This window comes from Colias philodice, chromosome 5 (genome assembly GCF_061535455.1).
Source record: "Colias philodice isolate Cphi_HAF_F1 chromosome 5, ilColPhil1 Martin Lab GWU primary, whole genome shotgun sequence".
Lineage (NCBI taxonomy): Eukaryota > Metazoa > Arthropoda > Insecta > Lepidoptera > Pieridae > Colias > Colias philodice.
In genome coordinates, this window is record NC_143090.1 from 6,844,889 (window position 1) to 6,866,282 (window position 21,394).

Genomic DNA, 21,394 nt, shown 5'->3' on the forward strand with positions numbered 1-21,394 from the left:
AGGGTACGGCCTCTGAACCGCGAAACAATGACAGCGATATCCTCACTTCGGAAACTTTGTATCTTCACCTTCGTCAGCTTTTAGCGTAATGCGCTTACAATACAATAGGGATTCAATGCATATTTAACTCTAGAAGAATTCCATTCCGTATTCTATAAAGGATTGTTTTTTAAAACTGTGTGCGTCATGTTTGAACTGTGGTTCCAAAACGGCAGTTTCTATTTTGGTTCGTATTTTATACTGTCGCTGCATAGAAGTTGAAAACTAAGCCACATCTGTTGGTGCACACATCGCTTGTATACTGTCAATATCAATGCAGGTTTTCAAAGTTTAATAATTAAGTAGTACGGAATCCGTTGTATGTATGAGGTAAAAGGATAAAAAATAAATAAGAAAAACAAGAACTATTATAACGAAATTCGCATTAATTTTATGATTGTAAACTAAATGAAACAAGCAATCAATTATAAATATAAGATATTAATAAAGCTTTTTAGTACAAGCAAACAATCTGAACTTTAACCGAAAACTGCACATTCACAAAGTTCACTCTATAAAACAAGCAATTAGCTATTGTGAGGAATTATGAATTTGCGCAAGCTGTGCACGGAAAATCATTATTATGTAATTTATCGCACTCGTGCGTTAATGCATTCGCTGATTAATTTATAAGGGACCACAGCTTTGCGAAATTGATAGCTACCACTCCATGAACATTATTACCGTTTTACATTCATGTTACATGCTATTTCGCAGGTATATTTGAAACGTTTGTGCCAACAATAAATAATCATTTGAATATTCATACAAATTTGGAATAACGGTATAATTGTAGAACGATTCTCATGTATTGCTACGTGGCCGTTTTTAAATGCTAATAGCTTTTTATATTTTGTACAGAAATAAACTGAAATATTGTTCGTGTTTAATCTTACAGACTAACCGTCTGCTTCTTCTTAACAGTGTTTTAATCTTTTTCCAGAACGACTAAGGCAAAAATCTTTCTGATATTTATTTAAATATTTTATGCCGTCTACGCAAGTTAAACAATTTAAAACGAAATTACATATAATAATTATAGTTCATTTGATAGATGTTTAAATTTTCAAACACGCCTCAGAGTCGAGTAGAATAATGGCAAACATACACACACACACGTACACACACTCGTACATCTATTCGATAAGAGAAGATATAAGTAGTCTCTAGTGTATAACTAAATCTAGTATTAACATTGTTCCTACCAAAATAGGTAATCCAATTAATGTAATACATAGTTTAGACGTCACTTGTACTGCTTGTACCGAACATTATTTCTAAAAACATGGCATGAAGCGTTTGTATTATTTCAAAATCTCCACAATCTTCGTTCACAGAATGAAACTCCATTACTAACAAAAAGAAATAGGAGAAAATTGCGACACAAGTTTCAAGTACCTGTGAGAGCAGACACGATTGTTTTGGGATTAGATAAAGTATTATTGTGGCAATTCTTTTATTAATAAAGCTGGACAATTGTTATCAATGTAAGTTGGTTAACAATATTTGCATATGAAAAGTTTATCCACTTTGTCTAAACTGATCTTTATATAAAATTAAATTCTCTTCTATCTATCTTTACATAAAATGAATAACTTGTCTGTCTGTGAATTAAATACATTTTATTACAAAGTTAATCATTAAATACGTTTTAATGTTAAGATATACAATATATTATAAATTATTAAAACTTTATCATAACATTATCTTATGAATAAATCTTCTCTATATTTGAAATACCAGACGTTGAAATAAATATTTCAGTTGTACAAAAAACAAACTTTACCTACTTACTTTTTATAACGCTTTTACAAACAACACCGTATGAAATTGAATAAAAGTCATAACAGTGCAAGGCATAGGTTGGGTAAACTAAATCAATTTACCAACGAGCTCTGTTCACTAATTGATTTACTTTGCAACACGATACCTACCTCAATTAAAAACCATACCAACTAATTGACAATAACTGACAATAGAAAATTGATAGTGTACATTTTAGGTTCTTTTAAAATGCCTTTTGTTATAGGTACATGTAATATAAGAGATTTCATAGTCTTGTAACTATTGTGCCATTCATAACTATGTTTTATGGATATTGCAGATTATAAACTACATATTTACAGAGAGATTATTTTAAGTATGTACAAATTTTATTGAATTTTATCAACAAAAGTTGTCAATCCTTTAAAGGATATTTTATTCTAATATAAAATGAATTAATCAGTCCTCAACACTAAAACATACACTTAAATACATAATATGTTATATGTATCATTTACAAACAAACTTACCTATCCTCTTAGCCAGCTCAAACTAGCCAAAAGCTCTTAAAAGAAAAACAAGCACTAACCGAAAAATTACCTTTAATTATTTCCAATACGTAGCTACTGTTATGCATTACCGCCTGTAACAAATCGTTGAACGAAACAAATACACTAGTGTATTTTTCTCCGAACGAGTTCTACATTTCTTTTCCAATGTAATTTTAAACTGGGTTCGATTTAAGTAATTCTTTAATTAACTTGATACGAAGCTTTTAGTTATTAAAGTTTTATTAACGAGATAATAGTCATTAAAACACAATTTATCTTATCGCGGAGTATCTGTTTGTAAAGAGATATATAGAGAGGAATAACGTTTCTTTATAAATTGGAAGAAGGCGATGATTGCCAAATTTTATGCAAGTGAGAAGGCGAGACACTCTATCAAGCGGCTCTATCAATTCGGCTGATGTTTTTTTAATACGTTCCTTCACAGCTTCTACATGCATTGATGCTGTAATATTTTTAAATACATATTTTTTAATGAATAGGTAGCACACTAAATTGGTAACACGTAAACTCAAAAACTTTACACATTGTAAAAAATGCAATTGCAGACTTAACATTTATATCTCAAATCTCAATCAATCCTCATCTGCTTCGTTCTTTATTCTCAGTCGAAAAAAAACCTTACAAATTGTTTACCCGTCAATAAAATAAACATATTTGCTACCTATCATCGCGAAGCGTGTATCAATGGACTGCACCCGCGGGTCTTGAAGCCAAGTGCTCGATCTCACCACAATTCATTTCTCATTTCCGTAACGTTCACACAAACCGTTTAAGGCCGAGGGGAATACTCAACATGATACTGTTTTAAAGATTTACAGTTATCGTGTTTTCCGTTTAATCCGTTTATAATAATAAAATATGGCGTAAGAATCATAATTATTACTTTAATTGTGTAGCTAATTAATGATTAATATACTTGTTAAGTTTAATTCTAAGATTAATTTACGTTGTTCGTAGTAATTATATAATGAAGAGCGTAAAGTAAAGTTAAGAAGATAATGAGATCTTGCTTGAACATTAATCATATTACAATTTACATACTTATTAGTAAAGTTTGATGCCAGCTCTTATTGATCATCCTAAGATCATCCTATTTAAATTCCTTCTTATTATTATAAGACTTCTGTTTAAAATATTTGTAATAGATTAATTTTACGTTTTCAAGGTATAGGGTGTTTATTTTATTTTTGTTTAGCAATAACAAATCAAAATAGTTAAATAACCATGAAAAAATAACTAATATCAAAATCGGATCAACGCTTTAAATCGTTGCAAGTATTTCCTAACTTAATACAAAGCCTCAGCGTTGCCCATAAGGCGTAAAAGTTAAAAACTTAGTAACTTTGTCAATATTTGATGTAAGACCACAAAGTTCTCGAAGAAAGGGTAGCCTTTGAGGCTGAATTTCACGTAGTTTTGTAACTGTTGCTAAGTTTATGACATTATGTGGTTATTTTGGCAACTTTGGCCCGGGATACAAGGATGCGTAAATTATTCATAACTGCTTAAATTGAGAATGAAACGCTTTAACAATTGTTTACCGTAATCTGTTTCTATATGTTCATGTTTCTATGATGTGACAGACTGACAGACGAGATACAATCTACACTCTGGAACGTAGATACGCGGATGTATAAGGACCTTCCAAGAATTATGAAATTTGTACTATTGTGCATTATAATAATTTAAAGTTGTTTTTTTATGAGCTCTACCCTAATATATTTAGAACAAGCATGTTATAAAATGTAAAAATTCAAACATATTCTGTCCTGATAGATAGCTTCATTCTGTAAAATGTATTTAATTAACCTTCTTCTACTTAAGACGATGCAATTAGTATTATACTGGTAAATGGTATAGCTGATAAGTAATAACACTAAAGGGTAAAGTTATAAAATTATTGTAATAATCGGACTTGATACTTTGACGAAATTTCCAGTACTAGGTAGGTTCGAAGTGAAAATCACGTTCAGTTTCTGTTTACATAGATAGATTTAGGGCTATTAAAAGCGTATAACACGCCTACCTACTTAACGTGAAAATAACAGTAACTTATTGCTTCTTCCTCACTTAGAAATATAAACTTGTTACTAACAAGGGATCACTTTGAATACTCAAATCTTCAAAAATTTAGGCTAGCCTACGCGTTCGAAACTTATGAATAAAAAAATAATGATAGTTTATAATTTACGTTTCTTTCAACTTTTGAACAAAGTTGCAATTTGATTTGTTAACATTTTACTACCCTTGCGTGACGATTTAACATATTACGTGAGCCATTTATTAAAAATGCATGACATAAAATGTTTGTGTACGAAACAACAAAACAGCGTCGAGTGGCGATACCAAATTGATGGGCTATGACTGTGAAGAGGCTCTTTTTATTGAATTTGAGTACGCTGGCATCAGCTCAAACACTACGTTAGCAGAATTAAATTATGGTTGCGCCAATTACAGCCGTTTTTGAACCACACGATGGCCGATCGCCAATTTATGCTCTCATATCGCCCATTTCAGTTTTAACATAACGATTCGTAAGCTTGATCGTTTTCATTAAATAATTTGTTGTATCATTATGTTCCGACGGTAATCCCCTATAACCATTTAGTTATTTTGCGAAATCTATGATGCTAATTTAAATTAGGTCCATTGTATGTTTGTTTAATATAATAACGTGAATGATTCGAAAACATGATGATAGCAAATAGGTTTCGGGGCGTATTATGCTCTGGTAATTAATTTTAATTACTAATATTTAATATGTTATTGAATTTATTGTTGATTCGCTTTTATTCATTTTGTTGCTGCTTTATTGTAACATAATTATTTTATTATGTAGATGGAAGTGTAATATAGAACTCTGTATAATAAAAACAAATAGTTATGTAGTCGTATAGTTTTACAAAATATATCATTTCGTTAAAACTGAAATGCATACATTTATGGACCTACTCCAGTATTTTTGAACTAAAGTTGGATTTTTACGAAAATGATATTTGTATTTATGAGTTGGAAAATATGAAATTTGTATCAGAATATTATTCAAAGTAATGGATCGCAGAATGCTCTCCAAAGTCAACGAAATGAAAATTTCAGTAGTGTAGTTTCTCCTTTGTTACATTTAATTTAAAGTTCAGAAAACAACTATTCATGAACACGGAGAGTGCGACGCAGGTACCAAGTAATTTTCCGCTCTAAAAGCAACTATATATGAAAATATGAAATGAAGAAAATATTTTCAATCTTAACTGCATCTGGAAAGGTTCAAATTAAAATGCCATTGTCTCAAAAAGAAGTGAAGTTTTATTGCCGTTCTGAATCTAATTAATGATAAGGAATTCATTTTGTCGAGGATAAATGTAAATAAAATACATTTAATATAAACATCATAATATACATATATAGGTCTACATTATCAAACTGTGATCTCTTTTTTGTAAGACACTCTTCACCTTACGTAGCAAAAACATATAAATTTTTTGTTTTTTACTCGTAATAAGAATTTCTGCCTTAAGTATTTATTACATGGGCTTCGTCATGAAGTCCGTTTTGGAATAATAAAGTATGCTATTCCGGAACTCAGGTCTCGATACTGTCCATTATCGATCTAGGTAACTGGCAAGAATGTAATCAGCCTTCAACCATAATGGGAAATTAGTTTTCTTTATTACTTTAGTTTTCAGCAAAGATCGAGTTAATAATATTTTTCATTCATTATAGCTTATGCAAATTGTTATGTTAATAGTTAGGTTATGTTATTTTTGGTTTTAGATGTCTTTGTGACCCAAATTACATGTTGGAAAATTTTAATCTTTACTTAGGTAGGAGTAAATGCATTTATTTCCGCATGTATATATATTCTCCATGTTCAGATTTAAACTTATTTTTTTTTGTTTTAAAATAGTAATGTAACGTGAAGTAAATATTAAAAACATATAATATACCTATATAATATACTATAACATCTTTAATATAATACACCTATATAATATACTATAACATCTTTAGATACTACAACTAGATAAGTCAAGGATGTTTATCTCAAAAAACAAACATGCTTCATACATCAAAACAACGGGTGACTAATTAATTTTGGTCAAAGACAAGCCCACACGAATATCTAACAGTACACTCAATAAATAATGAATCCAAGTGTTTAATGGCCCATCAAACAATGCCAAGACTAAGGGATTTCGACGGAAAAATATTACCGACTTACTGATAATTTTCCTCAAACGTTTTTTTTTCTCTCAGACTCAATGAAGTTGATAACAGGAACAATTTGTCAGGGTGTTCTAGTTGCCATGTTATTTATTGCTATTGAATCCAGTTGTATAATGTTTCCGATTTAAAATAAAGATTTCTGTATCGGTATATTTAACCAGATTTAAGTAATGAAGCCCAATAAAGGTAATTCATCAGTTCCTCAATTTCGAAGAAATTTTTAATTATGCCCGTGATGTAAATGTAATTCATTTTGTCAATATCCTTACAACTACGCTTTAAGGCTTAGGTACTAAGTTCATAAAATACATGAAAAATTTACTTTTAATTTACTTTTCATTACGATTTCACCGGACTTTTCTAACTTAGCTTTAAAAAGAGGATATGAGCTTTATCCTTATAATGTTTAAAACATGCACGTATTAAACTAGCATCATTCGCATTCTCTTAAGTTGAGATTAGCGTGGTAAGGTTTATGCCGCGTGCATTTACGAAATACTTGGCCTTAGTATTCTGTAGCGAACAACTGGTAAACCAACATTCGCGTAGCAAATACCTACTTAGCTGCATAGCCTGGAGGGGATTCTCCGTACCACAACCCCTGAGATGACATTCTGCCAGAAATTTCGACTATGTACGTTATCCGTGAACTCTGTGAGCGTAAATTATTGACACTGAGTGATGTTTCAAGAATTTCATGAATGAAATAGTGCCGACTACCTACATTTTGTGTGCGAATATTTTGATATGGAATGTCTTAATTTACTACATGCTATACTAAACATGTATAAGACATGGGGTTTATATATGTATCTACGTTATTATAATTTGGGGTCTCCCAGATTAGTGGTTACCCTGTTCTATAAGGCATATATTATTTTACGAATATTATATTTAAAATAATAGCATCAAAGCTAAAACAACAAACCCATGTCAAACATGCCAATATATTCACTTTGTTTAACTAGGTTATTTAATAATTTTGTAGCTTATAATTCATGAGTTAATGTAAACACTCGAAACACAAAGTCATTGTTATCATTTTATAACTTTTATAAATCAATACAATGCGGAATTCATTTTATAATCAGTTCTAAAAACCACGATTTTTAAGCCTTTAGCAATGTGCCGTCTGATTGCGGGTTAAAATCATCAGGTAATCAATAAATCCAATTTTAAAGTATTTAATATATAAATAATTGGTCTCGTTATGTGTTTTGGCATTAGGTTGCTTGTTGAATTGAACCTAAGAGGCGATTTAGCACAAGTTTTATGCGACTAAATGGCAAACTGCCAACATTTGGCTTGATATCATCAGCTCTAGATATACTGTAATTTCAGGTTTGACAGTGCCTTACGAGTATTAATATAAATTCCAAACATGTTTACTCTAATATTGTAAAGAAAATGTGATAGAAACTTATTATTTTTTATAGTAAGTAGTATTATTTTTTATAATAAATTCTTGCTCTACGATTAGAAAATATTAGTGTCACACTTATGAGGTTTATCTCTCTATGTTTGATAGATATTTGTAACTTTCCATGGAGATATTTTATTTTTTGTTTTATATAACATGCAGCTATTGGACCAAGGACAATGTAAGTTTTTAAGATGTATCCCTCCAAACGAAGTCACGTAAGTTTACTGGTTTATAAATTAAAGATAATGTTAAAAATGTTTCTAACCAATAATAAATAATCACGAACTTTGTGAATCATAGGTACATATTTTACTTAATGCTTTCCTACTGGCTAACCAATTTAAAAAATATTCGTTTTAGCAATATAAGGAAATATTTTCAAACATTCGCTATATTCTTTAAACTTTAAGTATGTATGCTCACGCCTCGACTGCTTCATGACAAACCATGTCAACTCGTCTATGATTGACGAACGGCCGTCTTGCTGAGATAACTTACGATATTGGTTCAGCTTTAGATTGAATTTGTTTTGTTGTATTTATTTCTTTGAAAAAAGCTTTATTTTCAAGTGAATTGCCACTTTAAAAATTCATTTATTTAGTTGTACTACTTTATTATTTTTAAAGTAGTAATTTGAAGATCTCAGGCATAGACTGTCATTTTTTATTTGTGTAAAGGATACAGGATAAATAATAATAAATGATTTGTAAATAAAAATTAATGACATAGCTGATGCAACATTTGCAATAAAATCAAAGTATCATATTTTTGTTGTCGTCTGCGCCCTTAAAAGCTTTTTAATTGTATTTAATATGTAATTTTATTTAACTGTATCCATACATAAAATTCTTAAGTAAAAAAGTTAATTCGGATACTAAATAATAACTTTAAATTTTTAGTAATTGTTTTAACGCCAAGAAAAGTGCTTCTAATTAAAATTAGTGCTAGCGCTTTTATACAAGGTAGGTACGCGAAAATAAGCGTACAAAATTCACCTTTATTTAGGTCTGTACTCTACACAGTCAAGCGATATTAATTTTTGCACTAGTTAAAGAATATAACAGAGCTCATATGCATTTGTAACAGGATAAAAACAAAAACCTTGAATTCTTTATTTGTTTTAATTTCGTTTATTTTTTTTAGTATTCATAATAGTGTAATGAAATGTATATAGGTAATTTTTCAAACATATGTAGGTATAGTATTCCAATTTATTTTGTTCATTTCAGTTATTTGATAATAAAAATATTATGGATTATGTAGTCCACAATTTCAAACAAATATCAAAATTGTATCGTTCTGTTTATTATGACCAATAATTTAAAACAATAAGTCAAACGCAAGCTTCTATCGCAAATTGTTAAGCTTCAAAGGTAAAACACGATTATTAGGTATATTTTATTGTACAATGGAAATAATCTTTCATGAACTGAAACAATAACTAAAGTTTTTAAGATTTAAATCAATTGCTGACTTTTTTAATAAGAATAATTATAGAGAAATTCATAAACATTCGTCAATATATATAGATAGGTAGGTATATAAAACACGACACGCTAAATCTATAATAATACCTATCTATATAGGGTAATAAATGAAATGACAAAAATGCATGCAATTTTGTACGAAAAAAAGTACACCAAAAATTAACAAATTATCCTCGTAATTTACAACAAAAGTGGTTGGATGCTTGGATCGTTGATTTTTTAAGGTTCATTAATTCCGCGTTGGGTTTAAAATTTATTATTCCAAGCGAAAATTCACAGTCATCTTTCACTATACGTAAAATTAAATCGCGCGCTGTGTTCGTCCCAACGGACTTTGTTGTTGGTGAAAATACAATAATTCGTGTAAAGATAAACAAATTGCTGTTATTACTAAAAGGATATAGTTATAATAGCTTCCTTGAACTCATTTGTTTTGCATATGAAACTAAGCGAAAACGTAAATTTAGGTAAAGAGAAATTAATCGTTAACTTTTTATCTACTCAGCAATTTGTCAAAGGTAATTTATTTCTGTCGATATTATTTAGGTAACTGGGCCAAACTGTTGTTGTTTACCATATTTTATTGAGCAAAAGAATCCTCTTAATGAATTCTAGTTGTTTATTTTGCAAATAACGGGTCAATAACGAATTTAATTGTATTTGCGATGTTTCTATAGGTACGATATCTTATATTATACCGACTACGGCATGAAATTATTTTACTTGAATGGTATCCAAGCATTAGCGGTTTAAAATGAAACTTTTTTAAACAACAGTGTCACAATAAAACAGACCTTTTATTTACATTAAACAAAGAGATAACCAAAGCTACATGCAAAGTTACCAAAAATCTTCGGATTAGCCTTATACACTTTGTTGTAAAACTTTTATTATGAGAGTAATTAATTTGAAAGAATGCTAATTTTTCTTTTAATCGCTTCTTTAGCGCCGCAACTTTTATCTACTTTGTTTGAATTACTTTCGCCCGAGCAGTTCCTGGCAACTTTAAAATATTTTTATAAATTACGATACTTTCATTGTGATGCAAACCACTGTTTTTGAAAAAATATGACATCAACAAAGTACCTTGAAGTATATAATGTTATGTTGAAACTCTAACTGTAGGTAGGTATGTATTTAAACCTAAGTAGGTATAAATATAACTACGGTATAGTATATCATAGAAGTAGGTATATTCATTCATCATTCATTTATTAATGAAAGAACAAAACACAACTAAAAGTTGTCTTCAATGTAACATTCAGCAAGAACTAGTTAGGTACCAAAGCGTTCGATTTTTAGAACCATTTATATGGTTCGTACGTTCTGTTTGTTGTTTTTTATTCTTACTGGGAATTCGAAACAGAATTTATAATAGGCTTTTATGGACTGGCTCGATACGGCTACAAAGCAATGATGAACGGAATCATTTTACAAAGTTATCCGGAACAAAATCATATCAGTACATCGCAGGCATTCTAGAATACCAACGCGGTATTTTTAAATCCTCGTTTAAATGGTATATATGCTTTGTAGGTTAATACTGCAATGGTATTTATGGCTTTAATTCTATTAGATACTCCTGGTAATAATGAGCATAATTCATTGAACTATCTGAAATAAGCAAACGGCTAAATTATATCGGAGCTTATAAACGATATTAAGTTATAATTAATGGATATTCAATAGAAATCTCAAAAATATATTATGTTGGTATTATCTTGAGATATATTTTTACGTAGAGTACCTAATGTGGGTAAAAATATAAAAGATAGAGCTTGCAGAAATTTAATATTGCTTCAATATAAAACACATATCTAATAGGTTACATATATGTTTGTTATATTAAGCATGGTATGTTATTTATGCATTCCTTGGGTATATTCGATTGACTGTGTCAGAATATACCGTAAAGTATTTTCTATACCCCGAAGAGGCAAGCAGAGTGTCCTAGGAGAAAAACAGTTACCTACCCGGTCAACAAAAGCTGATAAAATCTAAATACTTCTGAAAATACAGAATAAGGGATGCTAAACTACCATTCAGTATACATACCACGTCAAAGCGATCATTAAAATCTTTTCTACAGAGAGGCGGCCGGAAAATAAATAAAAAATATTATTTAGAATGCATCTTTAGCAGTCGATGGTACTAAAGTGAAAATTTCATACAATGCTATCACAGTGAACAGCGGGACAAAGCGGCCGTGAAATTATTCTGTACTCAAAGCTATTTCAGTATGCAAACGTGGAAAGAAATTAAATCGGATGGAAACTAAAGTTTGTGGCAGATCTAATTTTTTCCTCGTTTTAAGTATGTCGTTTTATAAACAAGTTACGGATTTGCGGAACTCTTTTAAACGTGAATCTTTATCACAATCAATAACAAAGACGAGGTGAATAACATTACATGGAATAGAATAAAGATGTTAGAGCTGAATAAAATAAGAGAAGTGCGTTCAAAGAAATAACAGGAAAGGATCAACTTCAAAATATGTAAAATAGTAACAATGAAAATATCTTACATTTCTTGTAAAGTACATACTATTTATTTTCCTGAAACTGGTACTAATAACAGCATAATATGATGCTCAATAAATGTCAGTATTATAAACATAAATCAGTGTAATATGATAGCCATTACAATATGAGTCTATCTAGCGACTACCATTAGCCGGCTATCCTTGAACCAATTAACCAAAAACAAATTTTCGTTTTTCTGCTAAAACTCAACGTTCCGAAACTTAATTAACACACTTCTAGAAAATGAAAGCAAATTCGTATAATTAAACGGTTGAATTGCACGCAATTGAAACGGAAATATAAATTGAAATGTTTTGAGGCGAATGTAGATGAGGCCAATGTTTTCGTTTGCTTTTTAACGTCAGTAATATTAGGACCAATTATGATACCTACTATTGTATTCATCTTCACCTTGATCAAGATAATAATTTCTTTCGATATAATTGCATTTAATATTTTATGATAAATTAAATGCCTTTATCTTTATGATAATAAATATTTAAATGTCAATGACATCTTCAAAAATTGTTAAATTAAGTAGCCAAATAAATATGCCAAATACAGAATTAGTTTTAAATGTTTCAAATTCAAATTCGTTTATTCGTTCAAATAATTAACGTAACCTTAGAGCTAAATACATTTAGATGGTAACTGTTTAATGATAGGTATTTAATATTAACACATAAATCGTTAACTTAGACTCAATTTCGAGTCGACGCTATGAGGGTTTCCTAAACTTTTAATGGACTGCATTCAGTTAGCTTTAAGCTAAACGACCTACTTCTGTGCGAGTATCTGGCCATTATACCTTCTTGAACTAAATCTTATTCCAAGTTAAATTCAAGTAACAGAACCTTTGCGTTGCTGTTATTTCATCTAGCTTGATCTTTGAACAAGATTCCGTTTCAAATAGCCATTTAAGTAATGCTACGACATTAAACTGACGCGTAACTCTATCCAAACTAAATTCCACATCCCTACAGTAATCGATATATTTAATTAACGAAATAGAAGCGAGACTTACAAAACAGCTAAACGTGTTTATAAATTAAAAAGCTAATCAAGTCCTGTTTGTTAAAAATGCTAGGATATCCAGCTACGGAATTAGAATTGCTTTTCTTAATCGGTTGAGGTGAGCGGCAACCTCGTAGCACTCAATGTCGCTTCCGACGCGGCTGTTTTCAATACACCTCCAAATTGCTCCATTAAAAGTTCCTCAACTGCCTTCAACTCGAATTGTTAACAGTTCACGAGTACCGAATATTGAACAATAACAAGAATACTACATAGCTGTTACGTAACAAGGTAACAATGCTCTGTAAAATTGTAAAGATCGCAGTAATCTACCCGTGGAAGGTGTTATGTAAACGAATAATAATAAATAAATAATAAATAAATATTATAGGACATTATTACACAAATCAACCTAGTCCCACAGTAAGCTCAATTAAGGCTTGTGTTGTAGGTACTAGGCGACGATAAATATAATCTTATATATAAAAATGAATCGCAAAATGTGTTGGTAAGCGCATAACTCGAGAACGGCTGAACCGATTTCGATAATTCTTTTTTTATTATATTCCTTGAAGTACGAGGATGGTTTTTATGTAGAGAAAACGTAAATATGTACCACGGGCGAAGCCGGGGCGGACCGCTAGTATTTAATAAATACATATATAGATAATAACACCCAGACCCAAGAACAAATAATTGAGTTCATCACACAAATATTTGCCCTGACCGGGGATCGAACCCGGGACCGTCGGCTCAGTAGGCAGTTACTTTACCACTGCGCCAACCGCGTCGTCAAATAGTCGAATATTGTATCGACGTAACTGGCTGATACTGCGCTTATTATGGCTTTAAAATATTGAGAGTCAGTCATCGTTGGCTAGCCATGACTTGCTTATAAACTAGCTGATAATAATTTTTACATTTATTATCGTATACTTTCATACGTATAAAAGCTAATACGAACATACCTCATCAGTATTCATACTTGCCATAAATCTACAATTACAAAGTAATACCTAATTAAATAAATATAATTCATAGTTTAAAAAAACTAAAAAACACGCTTTTTATAGAAAACCGAACTAAAAAATAGAAAATTTTATCAAATTAGTGTATTGTCATCGGTCCTCAATAAATCTACAAAGTTTGAACGAAATCTGGCCGTTTAAAGTGGGTCAAAATCGCGCCCAAAGAAGTCGGTTACAAACATACAGGTGAAGCTAATATAAAGCGTGTAAAATTGTATTACATTTTATCAAGTAGGTACTACTAGATACTATTTAATATAATATTATGTTACTTTTTAAAAATACAAATTGTTTTGAACGGTTTTTTGACACGACTATATTAGGTACTCAGGTAATAGGGAATTGGCAAGAAAAAAAAATACTAAGAATTAAAAACTTCTAAAGATAGTTTTCACTTGAACAGAAATAAAATAGATAACTGAGAGTAAAAACAGTTATTTGAGTATTTTAAAATAATATTTATGATAGCAAACTCAGTATCTTCATTTAACTCTCTTTAAATAAAAAAAAATACATTTAATTTAAAAACACCAACCGCTAAACTTTCGATTCTAGTATTAACTAATTGCAGTCGACGTAAAAGCTTCCAACTCCTTACTTCGTAAGTTTTCTAAACTACCTTTCAAAAGATTTTTAAGCGGCGTAGTGTAATCATCTAGCGGTAGCGGTAAACTTTAACTACAATTTGGCACACTTTCAAACTTCCCCACGGTACATGGTTATTTCTTCTCTTTGTAGTTCGATTAAAACATGCAGTTGCTCCATCCAGTCTATTCACATGTTCAGAATAGTTTTCATAGAGGGTACGTGGAAAATATTTTTCGCGCGCACTCATTTTTTATTGCTATCCTTTGAAAGCGTAACTTTCGAATAAAAAGAGGTGCATTTATTTTAAATTCCTCTTTATTTGTGGACAGGTACTGTCTCTGTAGCGCTTTGCTTCTGGAATTCGTAGTGCATTTTGTCATTAGAATAGATTTTTTGCAACGAAGACCGATAGTATTGCGACGATTATAATTTAAGTCAATTTATAATAATAACCATAAATCTATGTTAAGTCGACTCTTCCTATAAATTAATGAAAAAAAATCGGAATATTACTGATAATTAATTTGTTTTTAAGAATATCAATACTTATTACAAATGTAGAGCTTGAAATGAATAAAATGAAATGACATAATCCTAAAAAACCTTTTGATCAAGAGCCATAAATAAATTTAATTGTTATTTTAGAGTTTAAGCAACGAAATATTTTGCACTAATGTTTGTATAAATCCTGCTTACCTGCCTCACATACGTTAGGTGTTTTGAATGCGAAGCCAAATTGACTCCATTAAAAGTTTTGAAAGCGCTCCGTAGCTTAGATAATTTACGGAACGAGTTATGCCTTCTATTAAAAGCATGCGTGGGTACTGAAAACTAATGAATTTATTCCCATATTCATATTTCGACGCTAATTCCTGAGAATGTAATGAATGGGCGCTCCTTATTTTAGGTTTAATGGAGCATTGGAGGTACCTAAGTACTTTATATCGCTTTGTGTGGTTATAAAATGCTGAAATTTAGACGGGAATTTAATGAAATTACCAACTCATCTTCTAGAGTACGAACACATCTTCTAATCAAAATAGTAGGTACCTAACCTTTGAAAAGCTTTCAAAATCTTAACTATAAAATACAAACAATTTCCAACTTATAACCAATTTTTTTTTATTCTAAATTATTATCACTTCCATTGAGCTCTTGTCTCTGGAATTTTACTTAACTTATATACCTTGTATATACCCAAGAAGCTTATATCTAATACACTGGAGATTTCAGTATGAACATCACACCTAACTTGGCAAGTTGGTGTGAAAGGGATAAAAAACATACAGGCGTCATTCCATGTCATATTTTCTTGTTACAAGTTATTGGTCATACTTAGTGCAATCTCCAGTGTATTAGATATTTAAGCTTCTTGTATATACCTATCCTCCTAAGGACCAAGCTAAAAAAATCCTATTCTGCATTACCACCCATTGTTCTCATCTGAGTACATAAAAATACAACAGACCTGCCACCCAATGGTATTTTTTTGTTTTTTTTATTGTTAGAGTTAAAATTTACTTGTGGGATTTTTTATCTGTGTAAAATATAGCTTATAGAATACATTTCTGAAAAAAAAAACTCGATTTATTTTGTTCCCATGTGATCACATCAGACCTAAGTGAATCCAAATTTTTTTTTATTAAAATTAGGTTTTACTTGTAGATTTTTTTATTTACTTATGTTATAACATATGAGATCATACAATAACCTCTAAAAAGTATACAAAAGAATTAAAAACAGTTTTTCTTAAATTCTAAATGTGTAAGTTTACTACATATTAGGTAATAAAATATCTAAACTATCTGAACATATGTTAAAAAAAGAAATAAAAACATTGCAAGTACAATATTAGGAACTTGAAATATCAATGAGCTAACTAAAAATCGATTTGGAAACAAATGGTGGGTCTCCTAAGTCTTCATCACTAGGAATAAAATCTCCGTCAGTCGGCTAGGAAATATTATCGTCACGAATAACTGAAAAAATAAGGAAGATAACTGTTTATTTTGATTGCAATAGTAATTCCTGTTGACAGTTTAAATAAATTATAATCATAAAACAGGACAATTATACTCAAAATTACTGTAAAACAACAAAATAAATTATTAACTTATTAAATGTTTTATAGTCATTGACTACCAATGTCTTCAACTGAGTACAAAAAAAATGAAAATAATGTTGTAAGTAACGACCAATGTTCTCACATGATCACATAAAAATTATCCGTGAATTTAAAAAATTCAATATGAATTGTTTCGTTAAATTTAATTAAAATACGTTCCTGTACTGTTTTTACTATTTATTTTTCAATACCAAATGAAAATCAAGTGAGAGATTAATATGATAATTAACGATTTAACTTACCTCTGTTACGTTGACCAGCCATTTTAAAAACTTGAACTAAAGTATTTTAAAATTCTGTGATTGGATAACCCATTTACCTACCAAACCTAATAGTTCAATTCAGCCAATCGCGTTACACAGTGATCATAGGCAGAAAAGCGCGGTATTTTTTAAGATATTTCGAATTTTCGATTTTGTCATCGGATGAGGACGGTGGTTGGTAATTTAGTTAAAACTTTTTGGTGCTTTGGGTTGTAATGGTGATGGTGTTTATGTACTTATATGAGGCCATTGGTCCTTAGGAGGCTATATATTATTAGGAGTGTTGTTCAACATCAGTCTCATGCCAAAATGAACTTATGCAAAGTACAAAAAAAAATTAAAATAAACTATTCGAAACTTTAAAACGGAAAAATTACTTTATAAAGTTGGTAAATTTATTTATAAAATAATTTCTACTATCGTAGATATTTTAATCCTGATTTAATTTACAAACCAGTCCAATTAATAAGCAACACAAATTTTGGGTCTTTTTTTCCCGCACTTATTCCACCGTTTTCGTAAGTCTCAGGCGGAAAAAACTTTTCAAGACTACATAGAACTGTGTTGTTCATTGCTTTTCTTTAATTTTGATACGAAACTTTTCCAGGAGTGGAGCACCTTATTCATTATTGTGACTCTTGAATTTCTTTAACCAGTTGCCTTCCCAGCATTTATTATCAACATTTTGAGAAGCCATGAAAAGTATAACGTGACGAACTTATTTTTCAATTAATTGTAAGGCGATACAGTGAGTTTCCAAGATCTAAGTACATAAATGTCCATATTTTTCCCAAGTTCTGGAAAAGTGAACAGTAACGAAGTTAAATTGGAGATAGATCACGTAGGTAATATTCCTATGTGCCGTAATTAAGTGTGTACATTTCTAGGAATTAGGTATAAAGTATATTCGATAATACAGCATCTATGTTCTGAACAAATGCCGCAGTCTTCCCAATTAGATGATAAATTAGTTACATTGTAGATAAGTACTCATAATATAAAGTTTGTCCGTTGTCGCCTGAAATAGGTGGATGCGGTCGTGCGGAGTCAAAGTCCTATAATTGATAAGAGAACCTTGCTCGGGACACAGGACGCAACAATTAGGGTACGGAGCAGTAATTAGGTCCCCAATAGAACCATACTTGTGTAGAAGTTGTGTGTTCAATTTTGCTCTCGTATACCTACCTATGTATAAACTAGTTAGGTTGTATTTTGTAGGAAGCGGGCAAAATTTTAGATTATAGGAAATTAAACTTCAATGACACAATATTATGACAGTGTGCAGCTGTTGTTGCATCTCAAGAAAAAATTTCAATATTATATTATAGATTAAAGACTATATTAGTTAACATAGCTATAGTAAAACGGGTAGGTACCTACCTACTTAGCTTGCGCATAAAACAAATTATTCATGAAAGCTAATAATTTACTACTAAACTAGTACCTAGTTTGTTAAAATAACTGGATATTTTTCTGTTGAAGTTAAGTTATTGACCATTGTTTTAAGAATTATCGTGAAATAAATATATAGCCGTTCATTGACGATAAATACCTATAATTATATCTATATTTTAGTCTGTGCGTTACTTCCTAGAAATGCTTTGGTAGAGGCAAGTTACTTTAACAAAACTTTGTTGACATTTAAAAGTTAGTGATATTATAATATTATAAGTTCGTTTCAACCGAGATTCCGAACCGATGTTAAAGTAAACAATTTGACGATTCAAAAGTTTACTTTGTATACATGGACGTATAAAAAAAGACGGACGGTATATCGCCTAAACATTGAGTGAAGCCTAGTAATGGCGGCGAAACATCCATGTGTGTGTGCCATGTTGCCATGGCAACAACTGTCCTGTTGACAATGGCGGCTGTATTTTTTCTATAAATTTTGCCGTAATAATTTTGTCATTGAAACATAAAAGAAATAACTTGCTTCCCTGTGGAATGTAATCCCTCGTGTTTTGTTATTTAAAATTGTACTGTTGCGACACCATTTAACCACGCAAGACGGCATTTTAAATATTTTTTTTGAAACAGTGACGCTGTTAATCAGTCGGTAGTTCACGACGTAATGGCGGCCGACTAGCTTACTATGGTGAGAGTGTGTGCGTGTTTATTGTCTTTACACGATCGCTAGCTTACTATGGTGGCTTCACGTTGTTTGTTCGTAATACGGCGTCCGTCTTTTTTTATACGTCCATGTTTGTATAGTCAATTTTGTGTTTGGGTATGTTTCTATGTTGTTGGTTATCTACCAAGAGAGGTTAATACAAAAATAATTATTACCATTCATTCAAATTTAAGAGAACCTACAAACAATAAAATAGTAACACGTATTTTTCCGGCTCCAAGGTATGAGTGTCGTAAATATCTTATATTAGTTGTAATTTTAGTTGTTGGCGTATTTTTATTGTTAAAAAGAAACAATTTAAAAGAAAAGAAGCTATCACAAACACGATCGCAATTAAAACGGTCCGTGTAATTGAGCACCGCAGTCGATCGCCAGTGACATTCGGAAAAATGTGGTTTAGAAAAGTCTTTTTAAAGAAAATATCAGGGTCCTAATTTTAGTCACTATAATAATATAAGCCTTTGATATTGTTTTGTTAACTATTGAAACTAAATAAGCTGAGAAATTAAGCGTAAATTGGTTTTTCAGAACCACAGAAATATATCGAGATATATATTATTTCTGTGTTCAGAACATATCAATTTATTCGTGAGATCCGATGATAGGTACCTATTTGTTTTTAAATATTTAACAAGACTGTGAATAGTTTTATTGTAAAGGGTAAAAGCACAATAGCACCAAACCTTTCTTCCGTTACTATTTTTGATATACCTAGGTATGTAATAGGTATCAATTGCACTTTGAAATGTAAGACCCATAATATGATGGCACTTTTATATTACGAATAAATAGATTATGATATAGGTAGGTACATAGTTAAGTAAATATTTAATACCTATCATTGTAAGAGTTGAAATATCCCAGCTAGGTACTCCATTTATGTCAGCAGCGGCCGCCCAAGGCTTTAGAGAGTTCAGAGGAACCTTGGCAAACCAAATCTCTAAGCCTTAACCATGCCTTAACATATCACATAATATTATTACTTAGGTACTAGTTCCATAGTAGGTACCAAAATATTATTATATTACTCAACTAATTTTCCGCCCGCGGCTAGTAGGATAGGATAGGATAGTTACTAAGTACCTAATATCTACTACCTCCGTGACGCATATCATCTTCCATATTATCATAATGGTATGTAGGTACAATAATTATTAATTACTCACATTTCATTCAATTACAACGCCACGTTCCGGTATCTGTATACACAATTTACATACTTTATAGAAAGTTGCTGTTTAAGATGTAAATTATAGATGGCACTATATCTACAATAAATTAATCGTATATCTTTTTTGAGGTCAGTAAAACGAAACCCTATTAATTATATTATTTAATGATAAATTTTTATTTTTTCATTGATTACAACGGGTCACCATGAAATTTGACTTTGATTGCAAAGCATTAAATTTGGTAGTTTAGGTCGTAATTAGACGGAAAAAAAATATATGGCATGAAAAACTTTGCTTTTGTGCTTAGAAGACTGATTGAACGGAACGGATCTCGGATTTTAATTTTTGATTGAAAATAAAACTATTGAAATAAAAATGTTTATTATTTTTATTAAGTTTTACTATCAAATTAGCTTACAGAAAAGTGGGAAATAACTTAATAGTGCACACTTTTAATTTTTATTTTATGTTCATAGCTACTTTCTCTCAATAAACCCCAAATATAGTCGCCCATCATGTTTTCATTGTATTGGCCTTGATAGCGTTGTTCAAAATTCATGATGTCCTGATGGAAACGTTCTCCTTGCTCTTCGGAATAGGCTCCCATATTGTTTTTAAATTTATCCAAATGAGCATGCAGCATATTATGTACTTTTAATGACATCCTGCAGCCCATGGCCTTAAAATTTGTAATTTGCCTTACCTTCCAAACACCTTTTACAATAACTACAAGCAACATGTGGAGCCCATGGCTTATCTTGATTCCGTACAGGACAGTCAAAATATGCTTCATAGGCTTCACAGAGAACGTGAGATGTCTTTAGTTCATATTTCACGTCTCGAACTTTAATAAATTGACCACATATAAAACAAAATGCATCAGCATCGTATTTGCACTTTCGTGACGACATTTTAAGTTATTCTGGGCTTGTAAATAATACCTGCCCCCCTAGTCAAGTGGCTTTTATCTACAGCCTACGTCAATCTCATACATTCGTAGTCTATTCTATTGAACGCTACGCTAACAGAAAGCCACTTG

General features: G+C 30.7%; 1 protein-coding gene across 1 annotated transcript in view; it reads right to left on the bottom strand.

Moving 5' to 3' along the window:
* The window catches only part of LOC149488494 (lachesin-like), a 110,891-nt gene extending 90,507 nt beyond the window's left edge, over positions 1-20,384 (bottom strand). Inside the window, exon 1 of the mRNA XM_089695672.1 lies at positions 20,350-20,384. The gene's annotated coding sequence lies outside the window, so the exon portion shown is untranslated. The remainder of the gene's footprint in view (positions 1-20,349) is intronic.
* Positions 20,385-21,394: the final 1,010 nt, after the last annotated feature.